The sequence below is a fragment of the Schistocerca piceifrons genome, chromosome 8 (genome assembly GCF_021461385.2).
Source record: "Schistocerca piceifrons isolate TAMUIC-IGC-003096 chromosome 8, iqSchPice1.1, whole genome shotgun sequence".
NCBI classification, from domain to species: Eukaryota; Metazoa; Arthropoda; class Insecta; order Orthoptera; family Acrididae; genus Schistocerca; species Schistocerca piceifrons.
The window spans coordinates 395,094,876-395,116,701 of NC_060145.1; positions in this window are offsets into that span (position 1 = coordinate 395,094,876).

Below are 21,826 nucleotides of genomic sequence, written 5' to 3' on the forward strand. Positions count from 1 at the left end.
GTGTATTATTCCAGTCATAAGTTAACAAGCGGGAAAAGTCGGTAATGATTGTCATAGTTTTAACGGATATCCACTTGCGCATTGTTTCTTTCTGTAATTATGTTGCTCTTATGTAAATCTAGTTCTATGATTCTTCTTCCGTAGATTTTTAACACAAAACAAAGAATTTTATTCCTGTACCTTACGTTGTATTTTCGTGACTCAAAATATATTCCATCGACTTTGAGCTCAGTCCATTCAGTGGTGTTTAAAATGCTATCCGCATTACTGGCTCGGCTAATTATTTCATATCAACTTTATTTCCCTCTTTTAAACGCTTAAGAACATTAGCTCTCCATTGAACGAACCCATTTGCTTTTTCTTCCGTATCTCATAAATTTATTTGTTTACTTCGCGGAAATTGTGCCCTGTCGTCCTGGAAGCAGCGATAAATTTCCCTACGACTATCACAATATCATTGCAGGCATCTCATCTATTCAGATTTAACCTCTTCTGAAACAGTTATCCGGTAGTACTGAATGTAACCGATACGTGTACTGCACATCGTCAGCTACTTCGAAGGTACGGAGGAGAAATATTTTTCTATTGTGTGCATATCGCTCTCTATTGTTAAATTGTTTCTATCATTAAAAATTTAGAAAGAGAAAGAGAAAAGTGATATTGATTTCTTAAGATCAGTAAGACTAGATGTTCGCTGAATTACACGGTATTCCTTCGAAATGATGTGATATCCAAAGAGATGTTAAGTGTAGTTGCGTAATTATTACCTACAACTTTTGAATATCTTTATACCTGAACTGTACTGCAAACCCTTTTTTTCTGGAATATGGACTAAACATAAGAAATGAAAGTAACACGATAGTAAGTGCAGGCCAAGCGGAAAAAGCAAACAATTAACCAGACAGTTAAAAAATGATAAAAAGTTACTAAATGCCACATGTTAAAAGGTAAGTGGTGCACACTAATACATTCTTTATAACACTGCTGACGTGAAGTTGAGCACGGCATCATCATACACTTAAAACACTGAATAAAGATATGATCACGCCAAGTTAGCTCGCAGTATCGATTCGAGCGTGGTTATTTCGGAACAAAGCATTAGTTGGCGCGTTTTGATCGCTGGGCCGGACGGAGCGGTGGGTGGGCGGAACGAGTGACGTCAGCCTTATGCTAACACACGCGGTGATCGGCGGAGACCTAGGCCAGACACATCTGTTGGGTGAATTAAAATGGAGGCACGGGTCTAATTTAACTTCCATTTCAAATTCGTATTTACTGCAGCGACAGTAAAATATGGTGCACAACAGAATAAAGTACGCGTCTCTCGTGGATTTATTTTAATTTCTGGGCCGACCGCAGGAATTGTCACCAATATTAGTAGGCATAACGGAAAGATTACATAAAACTGTTTTGGGGAGGACAAATGAAATAGATTCGTTGGGAGAACTTGTAATACACTGGACTCTTGCTAATCGGGCCATACCTTGCACATATAGGTGTCGGATTAGCGGAAGAGCCGGGTTATCGAGTGTCTTCAATTTAGTGTAAAAACATAGGGATTATACTTTAATGTATCCACAGATAAATTAACTTCATAGAAAGCTTGGTCCTCGAGTGTGTACATATACAGCAGTAACACTCAGTACGAAACATTTCCCAAATTTTGAGTTCTCGCTATGATGAAATGCGACGGCAGTATGCTTTATCACCCAACGGCTTTACATCCATTACATCGGTACTGTGTGTTTCTGATTGTTGCATAATGTACTCCACGAAGTTGTCTACAGGTTCAGCACTAGCAGTGTGAGATCTTCTTCCCCCCCCCCCCCTCCCCGCCCCGCTCACCCAATGTCATATTCATCACTTTCAATATAACTGTTAAATCCTACCTAGTCGTCGAATATGGGTGTCTAGGAAGCCTGCTTTCTTGGGTCGAGAATTAATGACTTTTATCACAAAAAAGATAGACAATACTTAACTTTGTGAACTACATAGATGTGTCGGAAGCAAAGGGCGACAGACAAAATAAGCATCTTCAGTATACTGGGTGGTCCATTGATTTCGACCGGGCCAAATATCTCACGAAATAAGCAGCAAATGAAAAAATTGCAAAGAACGAAACTCGTCTAGCTTGAAGGGGGAAACCAGACGGTGCTATGGATGGCCCGCTAGATGGCGCTGCCATAAGTCAAACGGATATCAACTGCGTGTTTTTATAGTAACCCCCATTTTTTATTACATATTCGTGTAGTATGTAAAGAAAAATGAATGTTTTAGGTGGACCACTTTTTTCGCTTTGTGATAGATGGCGCTGTAATAGTCACAAGCATATGGCTCAACAGTTGGTAACAGGCAGGCTTTTTAAATTAAAATACAGAACGTAGGTACGTTTGAACATTTTATTTCGGTTGTTCCAATATGATACATGTACCTTTGTGAACTTATCGTTTCTGAGAACGCATGATGTTACAGCATGATTACCTGTAAATACTTTCGTCGCTAAATAGAACGCGTGCAAAAAATCTGTCATCGTCCCGTAATTCCTCTTGTGTCCACTGGCAGAACTGTACACGACGTTCGAAGTCGTCGCCAAGCAATTCCTGGTGCATAGAAATAGGGTACGGGTGCAATCGATGTTGATGTAGCATTCTCAACACCGACGTTTTTGAGATTCCCGATTCTCGAGCAATTTGTCTGTTACTGATGTGCGTATTAGCCGCTACAGCAACTAAAACGCCTACTTGGGCATCATTTGTTGCAGGTCGACGTTTCACATGTGGCTGAACACTTCCTGTTTCCTTAAAAAATGTAACTATCCGGCGAACGGTCCGGACACTTGGATGATGTCCAGGATACCGAGCAGCATACGTAGCACACGCCCGTTGGGCATTTTGATCACAATAGCCATACATCAACACGATATCGACCTTTTCCGCAATTGGTAAACGGTCCATTTTAACGAGGGTAATGTATCACGAAGCAAATACCGTCCGCACTGGCGGAATGTTACATGATAGCACGTACTTTTACGTTTGTAACTATTACAGCGCCATCTATCACAAAGCGAAAAAAGTGGTCCAACTAAAACATTCATATTTCTTTACGTACTACACGAATATTTAATAAAAATGGGGGTTGAAATCCGTTTGATCTATGGCAGCGCTATCTAGCGTGCCAACCATAGAGCCATCTGGTTTCCCCCTTCAAGCTAGACGAGTTTTGTTATTTGTAGTTTTTTCGTTTGATGCTTATTTCGTGAGATATTTGGCCCGGTCACTATCAATGGACCACCCTGTATACATTTCCTAATAAAAGTGAAGTAATACAGTTGACGCTTATACTCAAGTCGCTTGTCTTGAAGCTTCCCTTCGACTGGACCGCGACCCTTGGGGCGCGGCACTTATGCCCTCTTCGCCTAGAGGCCGCTGCTGCCGCGTTGTAGTCCTGGAGAGGGGTCGGTCAGCGTGCAATTGGCAGAGGTCTTCGTCACAGTCCTCTCTCTCCTTCCCGACTGGCGTGCCGGCGCTTGACTTTACGCCGTAACAGTAACTCTCTGGTATGAGTTCGATTATCTCTCCATCTGACGAAGTTTAGTCATTAATAGTTGCTCACCCAACATTATACTCAGCATCAATGGCTTTCTGTGGAGGTCCTCTATTCAGTTTATCGCTAATTTCGATTTTTTTGCTAGAGATCTTGCATAACGTACTTCCTTTTAGAGACCATGATACCGAACCGTAAAGAAAACCACAACTTCAAACATGTATAGCATTGTTCAACGTTGTAATTAACTAACAACATAGTTGCAAAAGAGAAATCATTAATGTAAGAGTTATTTCTGCTTGAGCAAGTAGAGGCTGGGTGTGGGCCAGATTACTGAGGGGCTGGATTAGCGACAGTTTAGTGTGCTAACTTGGGGTTTGTTGAGGGAATATGACCCCCCTTCATGGGACGATTTGACTGCAGAATTAAGAGCAACCACCACATCCGTATGTAGCGAGTACTATAAGGTTCCGTTCGCTAATGCTTCAACCCTGTCTGTTATGTTCCTACTGCACGGTGGAACAATGTGTGATTATAAATACTACTGGTTGGTTGGTTTGCTTGTTTCATCAGTGTAACTACTACCGAACGGCGCTCCTTATGCTACACTAAACCGGTTATTGTGGTTGTGGTACTCATTCCAAAGACTGGCTGGGTCATCTCTCCACGCTAGTTTATCCCGTGCAAGCCTCTTCGTTTCTTTATAACATATGCGACCAATATCCATTTGAACCTTCTTACTGTAATCAAACTTTGGCTCTCTTTACAATTTTACACCCCACCCTTCCCTCCATTACCAAACGGATAGTTGTTTGATGCCTCAGGACGCGTCCTTTGAATTAATTCCTTATTTTGGTCACGTTGTACCACAAATTTATCTCCCCAATTTGGCAAAGTACCTTATATCCTAACTAACCATTTAATCTCCAGTACTCTTGTAGCACTACAGTTGAAAAAACTTCTATTGTTCTTCGTGTCTCAATTGTTTCCGTCCAAGTTTCATTTTCGTACAAGTCTACATTCCAGGCAAATAGCTTCAGAAACAAATTCCTAACAGTTACATTTATATTCAGTGTTAACAAATCTGTTATTCAAAAACGCTTTTCTTGTTATTGCTAACCTTTTTTTGTATCACATCTCTAATTCGTCCATCGTCAGTTACTGTGTTATTGACTCTCTACAGACAAAAAGAGAAAGATGTAATGAGAAGAAGCACATTTATCAGTTGAGGTAATGCCCTTGGGAATTGACTAGAAACCGAACTCTTTTTTTAACTGCAAGTAAATAAATGTTCAGAATCGTTAAATCTTGGCTATGCTAGTATGCTGATGTCTCGCTCACTCCCTGGTGGTGTCTTGTGGATCTCAAAAATGAAAAATAAAAATAGCAAATACAAAAAAGTTATCAACTACATGCAATTTGGTGGAAATACTTCCTTGTTAGAACTAAATACTTCCTTGTTAGAACTAAATACTTCCTTGTTAGAACTAAATACTTCCTTGTTAGAACTAAATACTTAGTTTTCTCGCACAAAATAGGCTCGTTGGAAAAAAGTAGATATAACGCGTATTTCAAATGGCTCCGAGCACCATGGAACTTAACATCTGAGGTCATCAGTCCCCTACAACTTAGAACTACTTAAACCAAACTAACCTAAGGACATCACACACATCCATGCCCTAGGCAGGATTCGAACCTGCGGTCACGCGGTTCCAGACTGAAGCGCCTATAAACCGCTCGGCCACAGCGGCCGGTCCCGCTTATTTCAACCCGAATTTCGTTTCGTTACTCTATACACGTGCAGTTGATTTCTTTCGAGACTCGAGGAAAAGAGCATCTATTCTCATTCTGCAGCGGAATGGGCGCTATTTTCAAACTTCCTGGTCGAGCATTTGTCCGCGAAAGTTGAAGGTCCCAAGTTTGAGTACCCGTCCTGCACACAACTTTAATTCATCAGAAAGTTGCAAATTGGCGCATACTACCCTCCACTCGGCGGTGAAAATTTTTACTGGAAACAATCACCTAGCGCATAGCCGAGCCATTTCGCAGCAATATCCTTTCTTTCAAGAGTACTGTTCCCGCAAGGTACGCAGGAGAACTTCCGTGAAGTTTGGAGAGTATGGGAGAAATACAGGAAGAGGTACCGCTGTAATGGTGGTTTGTGAGTCGTGCTTGAATAATCCAGTCGGTAGAGCATTTTTGTGTAAGAGGCAAGGCCTTAGGCTAGAGTCGTGTACCACCGTGAAGTTTTAATCTGTCAGAGAGTTTTAATATTCAACTCCTTTGCGTCAGATCACTTGGGCTGCTTGAACTTCCTCCTGCTTGCTCTTAGTTTGTCATTTATATTGACGACGTTCATACACGGTGTTTCCGTAAGAGCATGCAAAAATATAACACGACAAAAAGAATGCTCCACTGACTATTTATCAAATTGCGTGCAGATGGAGTATCGCCTCAGTTGTGTGACTGGATTCTTGATTTCGTCTCAGAGAGGTCACAGTTCGTAGTGATAGCCGGTAAATTATCGAGTAGAACAGAAGTGATATCTGGCGATCCGCAAGGTAGTGTCATAGGCCCTCTGCTGTTCTTGATTTACATATATGATCCAGGTGATGATTTGAGCAGCTCCCTTAGATTGTTTGAAGATGACACTGTAATTTACCGTCTAGTAAAATCATCAGACGATCAAGTCCAATTACAAAATGATCTAGAGAGAATTTCTGTATTGTGAGAAAAGTGGTAATTGGCACTAAACAAAGAAAAGTGCGAGGTCGTCAACATGGGTACTAAAAGAAATCCGATAAATTTGGGTATACGATAAATCACACAAATCTAAGGGCTGTCAATTCGACTAAATATCTAGGAATTACAATTACGAGCAACTTAAATTGGAAAGACCACACAGGTAATATTGTGGGAAAGGTGAAACAAAGACTGCGCTTTGTTAGCCGAACACTTAGAAGATGCGGCAAACCCATTAAAGAGGCAGCCTACATTACACTTCTCCGTCCTCTGCTGGAATATTGCTGCGTGGTGTCGGATCCTTACCAGGTAGGATTGACGGAGGACATCGAAAAAATGCAGAGAAGGGCAGCTAGTTTCTTGTTATCGCGCAGTAGGGGTGAGAGTGTCACTGATATGATACGCGAGTTGGGGTGGCAGTCACTGAAAAAAAGGCGGTTTTCTTTGCGGCGAGATTTATTTACGAAATTTCAATCACCAACTTTCTCTTCCGAATTCGAAAATATTTTGTTGACGCCCAGCTTCGTAGGGAGAAATGATCATCATAGTAAAATAAGAGAAATCAGACCTCGAACGGAAATATTTAGGTGTTCCTTTTTCCCACGCGCTGTTCGTGAGTGGAATGGTAGGGAAGTAGTATGAAAATGTTTCGATGAACTCTCTGTCAGGCACTTACGTTGAATTGCAGAGTAACCATGTAGATGCAGATGTAGGTGAATAATTTGAGTTATGGAACCTTGGGACGGAGGAGCCAACTTAAGACGTGGATCTAGACCTGTCTACCGTTTTGTCTAGCATTACTGTCTTCCAGCTAATTCACAACTAACATGCGTACAAGTCTATAAGAAATGTGCTGTTTATTTACATGTGCATTCTTTATTTCCTGCAAGGAAACGGAGAGGACTAGCCTGATTACTACGAAGTCATGATGCTGGGCCGGCCGCGGTGGTCTCGCGGTTCTAGGCGCGCAGTCCGGAACCGCGCGACTGCTACGGTCGCAGGTTCGAATCCTGCCTCGGGCGTGGATGTGTGTGATGTCCTTAGGTTAGTTAGGTTTCAGTAGTTCTAAGTTCTAGGGGACTGATGACCACAGCTGTTAAGTCCCATAGTGCTAAGAGCCATTTGAACCATGATGCTGGTTTTGCTTACTTTGCTTGGCTGTTTTGTAGTATTTACATTTTCCCACGACAGAACGTGCTATGAATCAATGACAGACCCTTTTATTGTTCATTGCTATCTATAGACGTACAGTAAAATACGATGTAACAGTACCGATACAGCTTCAGAGAACTCACTGATGTATGGGAAAATACGTTGCAAGGCTCTCGCTGCTGAAAGGGAACGATTTGTAACAGACACCATCTATCACAACGGGTGTTTATTTCTCTCGATCGGCGAATGCATTGGAAATAAGAAACGAGTGCCCTGGTAACTTGACTACTCGCGCACGTGATTTTGAAGAGGCGGTAGAACGTGTTGCAGCGGACCCCACTACAAGTACTTGTATTGCACGTGAAATTGGAGCTGTACATACAAGCGCGTGGCAAGTACTCCACGAACAACAATTACATCTATATCACCCACAAAGAGTCCATGCAATGCTTGTGACTGACTTTGCACCAAGAATCGCATTGTATAAGTGGTTGCTCCAACAATGGATTGATCGACCAGATTTCCTCCAAATCGGGCTGTTTACTGACGAGGCTTCATTTTATCGTTGTTATTTCGAACAGCAGAAATCGCCATGTGTGGGATGAGGAAAACACGCTGTAGTGCACACTATCAAGTACGTTTTGCTGTGAATATCTGGGCCAGCATCGTAGGCGTCAACCTCATTGGGACATATCTTCTGTCTCGCCTTCTGAATGGCTACCTGTATTTGAGGGTTGTACAAAGAGTTGTACCTGAGTTGTTGTTGGAGAACGTACCCTTGGTTGTTCGTGAGAGGATGTGGATACCAGATGCACCGCCTCATTTCATGTGGATGTCCGCAACTACCTCGATGCCGTATTTCCTGGTCGCTGGATTGGAAGGGGAGGCCTTATTCCGTGGCCTGCGAGATCACTTGACCTGAATCAACTTGACTATTTCCTATGGGGAGATCTAAAGTCACTTAAGTATGAGACCCCAGTAGATACGGAGAAGGAATTAGTTGCCAGAATTGTAGCTGCCTGTGTTGTGATTCGAAACCCACCAGGGATATTTATTAGGGTGCGTCAAAATCTTGTTCGTCGATCTCATGGTCGCATTGAGGTTGACGGCCGTCAGTTTCAGCACATTTAGTAAGATACAGATCGAATGCAATTGAAAGGAAAACCAGCCCTCGGTCAATATTTTTAACAAATTAACCTGTTTTCAACACTGCTAGGAGTGCCTTCCTCACAATTTAAATGAAAGAATGGTCTATATTCTATAACATGGTCAGAGAATTATGACTAATTAGTCTTAATTCTGTGACCATGTTATAGAAAATAGACCATTCTTTGGTTTAAATTCTGAGGAAGACACTCCTAGCAGTGTTGAAACCAGGTTAATTTGTTAAAAATAGTGACCGAGGGCTGTTTTTCTTTCAAATGTAACTATTCACGGTCTCTGAACGTGCAGCCACGTACAAAATTTTACAGCTCAAATGGTACCTTGATTGTGTTAATGATGGTATTTGCAGTTAACTGTACCTAATGTAAATAAAAAAGTACACAATAATGTGATTTTATCCCTATTATCTTACTGAGCTGGCTTATGCGACCACAGGTTCACTACCCCGAATTATTCAATGAGACTTCCTCTATGTCGTGTTAAATTTTTACACTCTCTTACAGAAACACATTGTGTATAACATCCGGTTATTTCCGTATTCACCGTTACCAGCAACAGCTTTCAGTCCTGAAAACTAAACAGTAATATTTTCAGCTCCAATTATCATTTCTCGAAAGTGAAAGCCGAGTAGACCTTATCAAGCATGAAGAGAGCAAGTTGTCTGCAGTAATGCACGCGTAGTCCACAGCTGTCATGGTGCCTTAGTTTAGTACCACAAGTGCCTCAGAAGTCTGTGTGAATGTCGCTCACAGGGCAGTATTGCCACCATCGGTCTGCGTCCGTGGAGAGCTTCACCTTTCGGGCAGCCGTTCGCATGAATGACGGTATATACGGAATGGACCATCGATTTGGCTTAACAAGAAACTTGATTCATCCGACAGGCGTTAGTTTTCCACGATACATGGTCCAATTTCAGTGATCCCGCGTCCACTGCAATAGTAATGTCGATGTGGTTGGTCGACATGATAATACAGTGCTGCATGCTAAGAGATGGGCGCTGAACTGTAAGCTTTGAAATGTACTGCTTGACACACACACACACACACACACACACACACACACACACACACAAAATGGGAAGTACGTAGAAGAGGAAGAAGAAACGAAATAGAGCTTCTCATATTGAGAGGTTCAAATGGTTCTGAGCACCATGGGACTCAACAGCTGAGGTCATCAGTCCCCTAGAACTTAGAACTACTTAATCCTAACTAATCTAAGAACATCACAAACATCCATGCCCGAGGCAGGATTCGAAAATGCGAGCGTAGAAGTCGCGCGGTTCCAGACTGAACCGTCTAGAACCGCTCTGCCACACCGGCCGGCCATGTTGAGAGGTAAGAGATATTGCAGTGATAACAACATCGAGTCAGTTTATAAAGAACTTGGCAGAATGAGCGAACTTCCCAGTGTGACGTTGAACACACTACGGCACAGAAGTACGCACTGATACGGTTGGGAGATGTGCCACAAAGCTGTTGTGTCCGGTCCCGACGCAAGACGCACCACTGTTATAACTGCTCCTTGAAATCTGGGATACTCGCACTGGAACGAAGTTGAGGTCCCACGTGCACTGAAGACCCAAAGAAACTGGTACGCCTACCTAATATCGTGAACGGCCCTCGCGAGCACGCAGAAGTGCAGCAACACGACGTGGCGTGAACCGGACAACGGTCTGAATATCGCTGAGGGAAATGACAGAATGAATCCTGCAGGGCTGTCCATAAATCTGTAAGAGTACGGAGGGTGGAGATCTCTTCCGAACAACACGTTGCAATGCATCCCAGACACGCTCAGTGGTTCATGTCTGCGAAGTTTGGTAGCCAGGGAAAGTGTTCAAAATCAGAAGAGTGTTCTTGGAATCACTCTGCAACACGTGTGGACCAGTGGGGCGTCTCATTCTCCTGCAGGAATTTCCCAAGTCCGTCGGAATGCAGAATGGGCATGAATGGAAGCAGGTGATCAGACAGGATGCTTACATATGTGACACCTATCAGTCTTATCTAGACGTATCAGGGGTCTCATAACACTCTAACTGCACACGCGCCGCACCATTACAGAGCCTCCACCAGCGTGAACAGCACCTGCTGACGTGCAGGGTCCATGTATTCATTATGTTGTCCCCATAAGCTTTTGACAGTGTTGACTGGAATACTTTCTTTCAAATTCTAAAGGTGGCAGGGGTAAAATACACGGAGCGAAAGGCTATTTACAATTTGTACAGAAACCAGATGGCGGTTATAAGAGTCGAGGGGCATGAAAGAGAAGCAGTGGTTGGGAAGTGAGAGAGACAGGGTTGTAGCTTATCCCCGATGTTATTCAATCAGTATATTGAGCAAGCAGTAAAGGAAACAAAAGAAAAATTCGGAGTACGTATTAAAATCCACGAAGAAAAAATAAAAACTTTGAGGTTCGCCGATAACATTGTAATTCCGTCAGAGACAGCAAAGGACTTGGAAGAGCAGCTGAACGGAATGGACAGTGTCTTGAAAGGGGGATATAAGATGAACATCAACAAAAGCAAAACGAGGATAATGGACTGTAGTCGAATTAAAACGGGTGATGCTGAGGGAATTAGATTAGGAAACGAGACACTTAAAGTAGTAAAGGAGTTGGTCGAAGTAGAGAGGATATAAAATGCAGACTGGCAATGGCAAGGAAAGCGTTTCTGAAGAAGAGAAATTTGTTAACATAGAGTATAGATTTAAGTGCCAGGAAGTTGTTTCTGAAAGTATTTGTATGGAGTGTAGCCATGTATGGAAGTGAAACATGGACGATAAACAGTTTGGACAAGAAGAGAATGGAAGCTTTCGAAATGTGGTGCTACAAAAGAACGCTGAAAATTAGATGAATAGATCATATAACTAATGAGGAGATATTGAATAGAATTGGGGAGGAGTTTGTGGCACAACTTGACAAGAAGAAGGGACCGGTTGGTAGGACGTGGTCTGAGGCATCAAGGTATCACAAATTTAGCATTGGAGGGCAGCGTGGAGGGTAAAAATGCTAGAGGGAGACCAAGAGATGAATACACTAAGCAGATTCAGAAGAATGTAGGTTGCAGTAAGTACTGGGAGATGAAGAAGCTTGCACAGGATAGAGTAGCATGGAGAGCTGCATGAAACCAGTCTCAGGACTGAATACCACAACAACAACAGTGTGTAAGCTTAGGAACTGATGACCTTAGCAGTTAAGTCCCAAACAAATTTCACACACACGAACACGTGCCTTCTTGGTGTCACAGAATGTCAGCCTTTTGATCTGGCCCGCCAGACTACCAGATTTGTCGCTAATCGAAAGCGGGTGGGATATGGTGAAACGAGGGGTTCAGCGCTAAGACCCAATGCCAACCACCACAGATGAACTTTGTTTCAAAGTGAATGCAGCATGGATGACTGTACCACAGGACGCCATTCGCACCTTATACTCGCCGATGCCACAACGAAAAGGAACATGTTATCAGGGCCCATGGTGGACCCTGTGTCAACAAGGCAACAGGACACATGCTGAACCGAGATGATTGAAAAGCTAATCATTTCTGCAGAATATACTAATGTACATGTCCTGTGAATATGAACATTCTGTCTCTAGTCGTTCACGGTGTCCTGTTGTTTTCTGAACATAAATGTATTTTGATCCATCAGTATGTGCACTCTCGAGGTAATGTCACTACTTCGTGAAGCGGGAGTCGCGATTCAAATTCCGTCTCGCGATTGAGCTTATGCTTTAAATTGGAGGCGTCTTCTAGAAACGTTGCGGTGTACCTTTTATAGGTAGTTCTTCAAACAAAAAGTTCGAAGAACTACCTGTATAGGCGGTATCATAAAGATTCATCCTGTTTAACAGGTCTACATGAACGACGATGTTAGGTTGAATGGAAACTTAGAGTTTACATTTACATCACTTTTAACGTAGCAGTTCGAGGCCGCAACGGTCGGCGAGTGCTGGTCGTTACTGTGAGCAACAGTATCGGCTTCCCAGAATCCGTGGGACTGCGGCTGTTGTCCGGTCTGAAGATACAGGGCTGGCTTATCCTAGTCCGGCTCCACTGGATGGTCTTCAAGGACGAGTGTGTTTCCCACAGAATAGCTGGCGTTTCCTGACTACGTCTGCGAAACAGACTCCTGAAAATGTCGACAGGCAGCAGCACTTTACAGAGGGGTCGTTTGAGTAAAGGTATTCCAAACCATAGCAACCGATTTCAAACTGTCTCTACTGTGCGGCCTCAGCTTTGTTGTAGTTCTGAGCGTGAGAAAGTCGAACGCATGTGTCGCATGTTTCGTTGCTTGGCGACCTGTAGCGCTAGGTGACACCTTTTCTCTCTTTAATTTGCTTAAACGTTTCTGATTTAAATAATGCGACACTGCATCAGATAGGTATTTTTCCGTGCTTCTGAGAATTTATTGTGATTGTCAGGTGCAGATATTGTTTCGTGTGATGTTTGTACCGTGTCGTCTTTTTTTGTTATAAGTTACAATGCGTCCTCCCTTATGCAAAAAACCACACAAAGTGCAAAATTTCACGAACAGTACGAGTGATAGTTTGCGTGTATGTTTGTGTGGGTTCCTGCATAATGGAGAAGGCGCAGCACGTGATAACTTCAAAATACGACTACAATGCAAGAGAGGCAGAACAACATACAAATTACGTATGTAAAAATGAGGGTCACTCCAAAAGAAATGCACACTATTTTTTTTAAAATCCATCTTTTATTCTACATGTTTGAAAGTTTTATGGTGTGTAGATACATCCTTTAGGAACAGTATTTGCATTTCACCACATAATTTCAATCACTCTCAGTTGCCTTACGCCATATTGAAACCAGCGCTTGTATACCCGCACGGTAATATTCTGGAACAACCTGTTGGAGCCACTGTTTGACAGCGTGCACAAGGGAGTCATCATCTTCAAACCTTGTTCCACGAAGAGAGACTTTCAGTTTCCCAAAGAGATGATCGTCACATGGAGCCAAGTCAGGACTGTAAGGCGGTGTTTCGGTGTTGTCCATCAGAGTTTTGTGATCCCTTCCATGGTTTTTTGACTGACACGTGGCCGTGCATTGCCGTGCAACAGCAAAATATCCTGCTTTTGCCGATGTTGTCGAACACGACTCAGTCGAGCTTGAAGTTTCTTCAGTGTCGTCACATATGCATCAGAATTTATGGTGTTTCCACTTGGCATGATGTCCACAAGCAGGAGTCCTTCGGAATCGAAAAACATCATAGCCGTAAATTTTACAGCAGAAGGTGTGATTTTGAATTTTTTTTCTTGGGTGAATTTGCATGATGCCACTCCATTGATTGCCTCTTCGTCTCTGGTGAAAAATGTTTCATCACATATCACAATTCTTCCAAGAAATTCATCCCCACCACACTCGTACTGTTCCAAAAGTTCGCTGCATACCGTTTTTATTGTTTCTTTGTGACCCACTGTCAACATCCTGGGAAACCACCTGACACAAACCTTTTTTAACGCCAAAACTTTCAGTATTTTGCAAACACTTCCCCTATCCAAACGTAGCGTGACAATTCGTTCACTGTGATGCGTCTGTCAGCAGTCACCAATTCGTTAACACTCTGCACATTGTCTGGAGTGTGTGCAGTACGAGGCCTGCCGCTGCGAGGACAATTCTCAATATTGCCGTGCCCGCTTTCATCACGTTATCTGCTTTCCCACAGGCTAACTGTACTACGATAGACAGCAGCATCTCCATACACCTATTTCATTCTCTTGCGGATGTTTCCCACTGTCTCGTTTTCACAGCACAGGAATTGTAGGACAGCACATTGCTTCTGACGAACGTGAAGTGTAGCAGCCATCTTGAAGACATGCTATGACGGCGCCACTCACGGTAACAGGTTGAACTAAGTTTGAAAACAAGCAGGAGGGATGTATCTACACACTGTAAGACTTTCACACGTGCAGAATGAAAACCGTATTTTTGCAAAAGTAATGTTCATTTCTTTTGTAGTGACCCTCGCATTTGATCATGACAAAAAGAACTACTTGGAACGTGTCTGCTAAGAAGGAAAAAATACGTAACTTGTGCAGTGCTTCATTATTTAAATAATTCATAACACAGTTCCAAGCTTTCCGAAAACATCGATTGTGATAATGAAATAAAGTCAAACGTTTCTGCTTCTCATTTGTGAGTGGCGTTTCTTGGCGTAGCAGTCATACGAAATGTTAACTGCAGAAGTTCTGAATTATTCCTGAGACTGAGCACTTTTCTCAGTCACATCCTGCTTTTTTTTTTTACACATTTTGGGTTCATGCATATGATGACAAATTTAATAAAATTGCTTGATTGATTTTGGTAACAACAAATTTTGTTGACAGTTGACAGTAAATAGCGAATAATTAGTACCAATGTTGATAAACTACAATGCACCAAATGCCCGAACATCGCAAATGTTGCAATTATCACTTGTTTGTTTGGTTGGTAGGGAGTGGGTGCAATGGGTCCAATGATAATTAGTGTAGGTTTCTTGAAATTACTGCAACCAGTCTCCTTTTGTTCTTCCATTCTTGTACTATCATATTGCCTTTTTCGAGCCGCCTAGCGATTCATCATGAGATGGTACATATTTATTGATTGTCTGCAGCAGTGTGACGGCCTTGTGGTTCCCGTCAGATCACTGAAGTTAAGCGCTGTCGGGCTGGGCTAGCACTTGGATGGGTGACCATCCAGTCTGCCGAGTGGTGCTATCAAGCGGGGTGCACTCAGCCCTTCTGAGGCAAAACTGAGGACTTGCTTGATTGAGAAGTAGCGGCTCCAGTCTCGGAAACTGACATACGGCCGGGAGAGTGGTGTGCCGACCACATGCCCCTCCATCTCGGCATCCAGTGATGCCTGTGGATTGAGGATGACACGGCGGCCGGTCGGTACCATTGGGCCGTAATGATCTGTTCGAGAGGAGTTTTTTTTAGCAGCACTGTGGGAGTCATGTAGGGTTACTAGTATCCGTTGGTCGGGTGTTAGTATTTTGGAAAACATATCCAACCAACGGATACTAATAACTCTACTGGACTCCCACACTGCTGCAGACAACCCATAACTATGTACAAACTGATGATAATTCGCTAGGTGGTTCGAAACCGGCAGTGTGGTAGTAAGGAAATTGAAGAACAAAATAAAAGGTGACTGGTTGCTGTAATTTCAAGAAATCTTTATGCATCACAGTCGCAGTGTTTCTCATCCATATTGGATAAAAGCTTTGATTATGAATATGGTTTACAGCTTAATTTCACTAATGTGCGTGTAACAATATGACATGGATATTTCTACCTATGCCATCTCCTCTCTAAAGTGAACCAGGTTAGTGTGAAAGGCATTTATAACAACAAGTATTTTGACCTTCAATTATCGGTTCTTGTGCTCCAATCCTTAAATGTAAGGGGGAAAATTAATTCCTTTTTAAAGTGAAGTTAACAGAGGATAGTGAGACCCTTGGCTTTAGATACCCCAGGCTTCAGATGCACAAAACATTTCTGGAGTAAAATTCCCAAGGGTATAAAATTACAGCAGGACGTATTACATTTTTACAAGGTTGCGATCTACCGTTCCTTCAAAAGACTGGCAGGAGCCTAGTACGTATTTTCTTCAACAAGCAGCCTTGGTGACTGATAACAAGAAGCTTTGTACATGCGTGGGCTTACCTCTTTGGAGGATGGTTACTAAACGCTTTCAACACGGATGTATAGTTAAAATTTGATCCATCTGTTGTGGTTAGTTATTTAGATAACTGCAGCCCACGGACGAAAATGGTTAAAAATCGGTTATTACGGTTTTCAATGTATGTACGGTATTTTTGTTGTATGGATCTCCGTAGCGGATAATGATACCGAAAAATGTTTCTACGTTCTCCAAGAACATCATCTTAAAACATATAAGAATTTTGACGATTTGCCACGAACAAAAACTACAGAAGTGGTCGTCCCACAATTGATACTTTTCGTATCCAAAAATCATGGTTTTACGGTGATTTCCCGAAAGCGCCCGTGAACAAATGGTGTTTCTATGAGCCGTCTAAGGAGTGTCCCAGAAAACATCTAATGCAAAAGTACCAACCTATTTGCCCACTTTGCCTCGGCTCGAGATTGTGTGCAATGTTCAAACTTCGAGCCTGTGGTATAGGGTAGCTACAATACGCCCATTCTTCCGGTATGTATACAAATGGTCGCAAGGCCAACTGCTGCCCAAAACTCTTGGCCCTCTTACTCTCTGTGATAAACAGAACCCGAGACATGGAACCTAAGGAATTTTCGTGCATGACATTTTGGAAGATATTGGTATCGTGCAGGGTTGATTCCTGCAGGGCATTGAGTAGTTGTGTAGAGTGACTAATTTAACACGTTATTGCGGGCCAAAGCGAGGTCGATGATCCAGTTTTAAATCGATAGCATATGTGAAGCAGTGCATAGGAATTACACAGGTCCCTCCACAAATGTTTCGGGAAAGCTTACGGGGCACTACGAAGCATAATTTGTCTCGCGCACCTCTCGGCGCTAAGAGTTGGTGGACCCTTGCTGCGGGTTGGCCGCTGTGGATGAGCGGTTCTAGGCGCTTCAGGTCGGAACCGCGCTGCTGCTACGGTCGCAGTTTCGAATCCTGCCTTGGGCATGGATGTGTGTGATGTTCTTAGGTTAGTTAGGTTTAAGTAGTTATAAGTCACGGGGACTGATGACTTCAGATGTTAAGTCCCATGGTGCTCAGAGACGCAAAGAGATGTTACAGAAGTTCCGAGATGACAGACGAGGAGTTAGGCTTCATATTGTATGTTCCATGGTCACGTTCGTTCATTACCCAGGTTGTGTCGAGTCCAAACGGTGATTACTCAGCAACAAAAGGCGGTTTGCGTTCTCTTTCCGGCAGGTGCAGTTCAGCTGCAACTGTGTGCTGTGATTTTCGTCGATAATACAGCCACAGAATAGCGAGTGACTATCAAGAGCGGAGTAAGTGGAATGATCACATAAAACAGATAGTGGGAAAAGCAGATACCAGACTCAAATTTATTGGAAGAATCTTAAGGAAATGTAAGTCATTCACGAAAGAAGTGGCTTATAAGGCGCTTGTTCGCCCGATTCCTCGGTATTGTTCATCTATCTGGGATCCCTATCAGGTAGGACTGATAGAAGAGAGAGAAGATTCGACATAGGGCGGCGCGTTTCGTCACGGGATCGTTAGCTGGCGAGAGAGCGCTACTGAGATGCTAAACAAACTCCAATGGCAGACGTTACAAGAGAGGCGTTGTGCATCGAGGAGAGATTTACTATTGAAATTTCGAGACAGCATTTTTCAGGATGTTATTGTCGTGTAACCACCCAGCCACATAACGTGCATTATGAACAGGTGCTCGATCGTGTTGAAAGATGCAATCGCCATCCCTGAGTTGCTCTTCTACAGTGGGAAGCAAGAAGGTGCTTAAATCATCAATGTAGGCCTGTGGTGTGGTAGTGCCATGCAAAACAACAAGAGGTGCAAGCTCCCTCCACGAAAAACGAGACCACACCATAATACCACCGCCTCCGAATTTTACTGTTTGCACTACACACTCAGGCAGATGACGTTCACCGGGCATTCGCCGTACCCACACCCCGTCATCAGATCACCACATTGTGTACCGTGATTCGTGCAATGTTTACGCTTGTTGCACTACGCGAGGTGTCGTTTGGCATTTACCGGCCTGATGTGTGGCTTATGAGCAGCTACTCGGCCATGAAATCAAAGTTTTCTCACCTCACGCCTTACTGTCATAGTACCTGCAATGGACCGTGATGCAGTTTGGAATTCCTGTGTGATGGTCTGGATAGACGTCTGTCTATTATGCATTCCGACCCTCTTCAACTGGTTCAAATGATTCAAATGGCTCTGAGAACTATGGGATTTAACATCTGAAGTGATCAGTCCCCTAGAACTTAGAACTACTTAAACCTAACTAAGCTAAGGACATCACAAACATCCACGCCCGAGGCAGGATTCGAACCTAGAACCGCTCGGCCACACCATCCGGCCCTCTTCAACTGCCGGCGGTCTCTGTCAGTCAACAGACGAGGTCGACCTGTACGCCTTTGTGCTGTACGTGTCCCTTCACGTTTCCACTTCACTATCACATACGAAGCAACGGATCTAGGGATATTTAGGAGTGTGGAAGTCTAGCGTACGGTGTATGACACAAGTGACACCCAATCACCTGACCACGTTCTAAGTCCGTGAGTTCCGTGGAGCGCCCCACTCTGTTCTCTCACGATGTCTAATGATTACTGAGGTCGCTGATATGGAGTACCTGGTAGTAGGTGGCAGCACAATGCACCTAGTATGAAAACTGTATGTTTTTGACAGTGTTTGGTTACTTTTGATCACATAGTATATTAATTCCCCTCACATACATCTCACATATTGACCACAAGGAGAAAATTTGAGAAATTAGAGCCAATACAGAGGCTTAGCGACAATCATTCTTTCCACGCACTATTCGCGAGTGGATTAGGGTTGGAGAGATCAGATAGAGGTACCGAGAGTACCCCCCGCCACACTCCATTAGGTGGCTTGCGGAGTGTGATGTAGATGTAGATGTAGAAGGAAAGCAGAGGGTGGCTCTTTCCGTTTGTATGAAGCCAAGTGTTGTGCTCGATGCCATACTGAAACGGAGTAAACGTCAAACGATAGCTGCTTAATACTACGGCTCTAAATGAACATTCTTACAAAACGGAAATAATCCAACCGACCAAATGAAAGCTTTTAGGAAAGTAAAAGCTACTGAAACAGATTGTGCTAAATCTTTAGTTGAAAACATATCACACAAACTTTGAAATTCATTATTGTTCACACGTGCAAGCTGTGAACTGCCACTGCTGTTGCCTTCACATGGACAACGAAGCTACTTCGTTTTGTGAACAACAGATTTTCTCTTACAGAAATTTCATTTTTCTTAATTTTTCTTTTCTGGGACTTTGGGCTGATAAACAACTTCACTTCCAACAGAAACAATTGTTATAGGACACTGCAGGAGCTTCAATGTTTGTATCAATGCCGAAATTTTCATTCATGTTTTCTGCCGGAAAGTAACGCATAGGTATTACTTTAAGTGAAAACAGTAAATCGCATTAAACTTTAATATGTTCAAATGTTATGAATAAGGCCAAGACTTACATGTTTAGTCTAACGTCTTACGTAGTATGTATCATATTACTTCAATATTTTAAACATAGCTGCACAACAGCAACGGTTTCACGTAAACAGCCGACCAGTTGCAATGGATAAAGAAATTCTTTACCTAGGTTTCGACAAATATAAATTTGTCTTCTTCGGAAGGTAACAATTTTACATTAGTAAGGACTAATGTACCATCGCCGTTTTTACAATTGTCGGCATAGATCCATGTGTCAAAAATAAAATATAGCCCTAGAATTAGGGTTTGTCACGTTAATATGAAATAGCTCATGGATCTTGCGGAGCTCACAACAGCATTTGTGGACACTATACCTACCTAGTGTAGCAAAACTGTGATCCAGCCCAAGAGGCGACACGTTTTCATTGATCGAACCCCGACGGTACCATGTCCACTGCAATCTTAATGGACGATGTCGTTGGGTCAACATGTGAACACATAGGAATGGTCTGCAGCGGAGCAACAATGTACAATAAACGGTGTGCTCCGAAACACTTGTGCATGCACTGGCATTGTGCTCCTTCAGCAGAGATATCAGATCACCATCTACCCTACGTTACAGAAAAGACAAGCCTTCAAACCCCACGCTCTGTGAAATTTCGTGGACGTCCAACCATTTACCGCCTAGCGATAGTTTCACTGTCCTCTTCCCGTAGATGCTCACGGCAGTAACAAGTGAACATTCGACAAGCTTTCTGGTTTCGAGATACTCGTTCACAGACTCTGCATAATAATAATAATAATAATAATAATAATAATAATAATAATAATAATAATAATCTACTCTGTCAATGGATTTCTCCATTTGCAGCCCATATCTTCGCTATGGTGATACCTCGTACGTGTCTCTTCTTCTTAGAAACTTTTGTTACCGGGTCACGTGACCACAACGTCACCACGCGACATCCAACGTCGCGGTGGGCAGTGGTCATAATGTTTTGGCATTTCAGCGTACATTTTCCATGGCCTTTTCTCTTCGGATACATTTCACACTCTTCCACTTCAGAATAAGGATTTTTATATAGCTATTTGAGATGTAGGATTATGAGGAGCTTCGATCATTCTGTATTTGGAGGTGTCACACGCCTCCATTGATAACAGTATTTCAGTAGTATCTTAAAAATCCTCGAAGTCGGTTGTGTGTGTTGTAGTTACGTGGAATGGGTTGATAGCTTTAGCTTTCGTAACATTTTCCAGGCACAAGTTGTTTTATCTCTTCACTTCTCCGACATTTTATTAACTATTTTTCACTTCAAAATTGTGCCTTTCCTTTACAAATGTTTTATTGATAAAAACAGAAACTCACATGAACTTAGTTTACAGCTAAAACAGTGCATCAATTGATGGGAGGAAATGTTGACGCATAGCACTATTTACATCCAGGATGATTTTTACCACCGTGTACAAACTCTAGGGATTTATGTCCCGAAATGCATGATTTCCATGCTAAAGGCCATTTATTCAATCATACACTACTTGTCATTAAAATTGCTACACCACGAAGATAACGTGCTACAGGCGCGAAATTTAACCAACAGGAGGAGGATGCTGTGATATGCAAATGATTAGCTTTTCAAAGCATTCACGCAAGGTTGGCGCGGGTGGGAACACCTAAAACTTTCTGACATGAGGAAAGTTGCCAACCGATTTCTCATACACAAACACCAGTTGATCGGCGTTGCCTGGTGAAACGTTGTTGTGATGCCTCGTGTAAGGAGGAGAAGTACCATCACGTTTCCGACTTCGATAATGGTCGGATTGTAGCCTACCGCGATTGCAGTTTAACTTATCGCGACATTGCTGCTCGCGTTGGTCGAGATCCAATGACTGTTAGCAGAATATGGAATCGGTGTGTTTAGGAGGGTACTACGGAACGCGGTGCTGGATCCCAACAGCCTCGTATCACTAGCAGTCGATATGACAGGCATCGTATCCACATGGCTGTAGCGGATCGTGCAGCCACGTCTCGATCCCTGAGTCGACAGACGGGGACGTTTTCAAAACAACAACCATCTGCACGAACAGTTCGACGACGTTTGCACCAGCATGGAGTATCA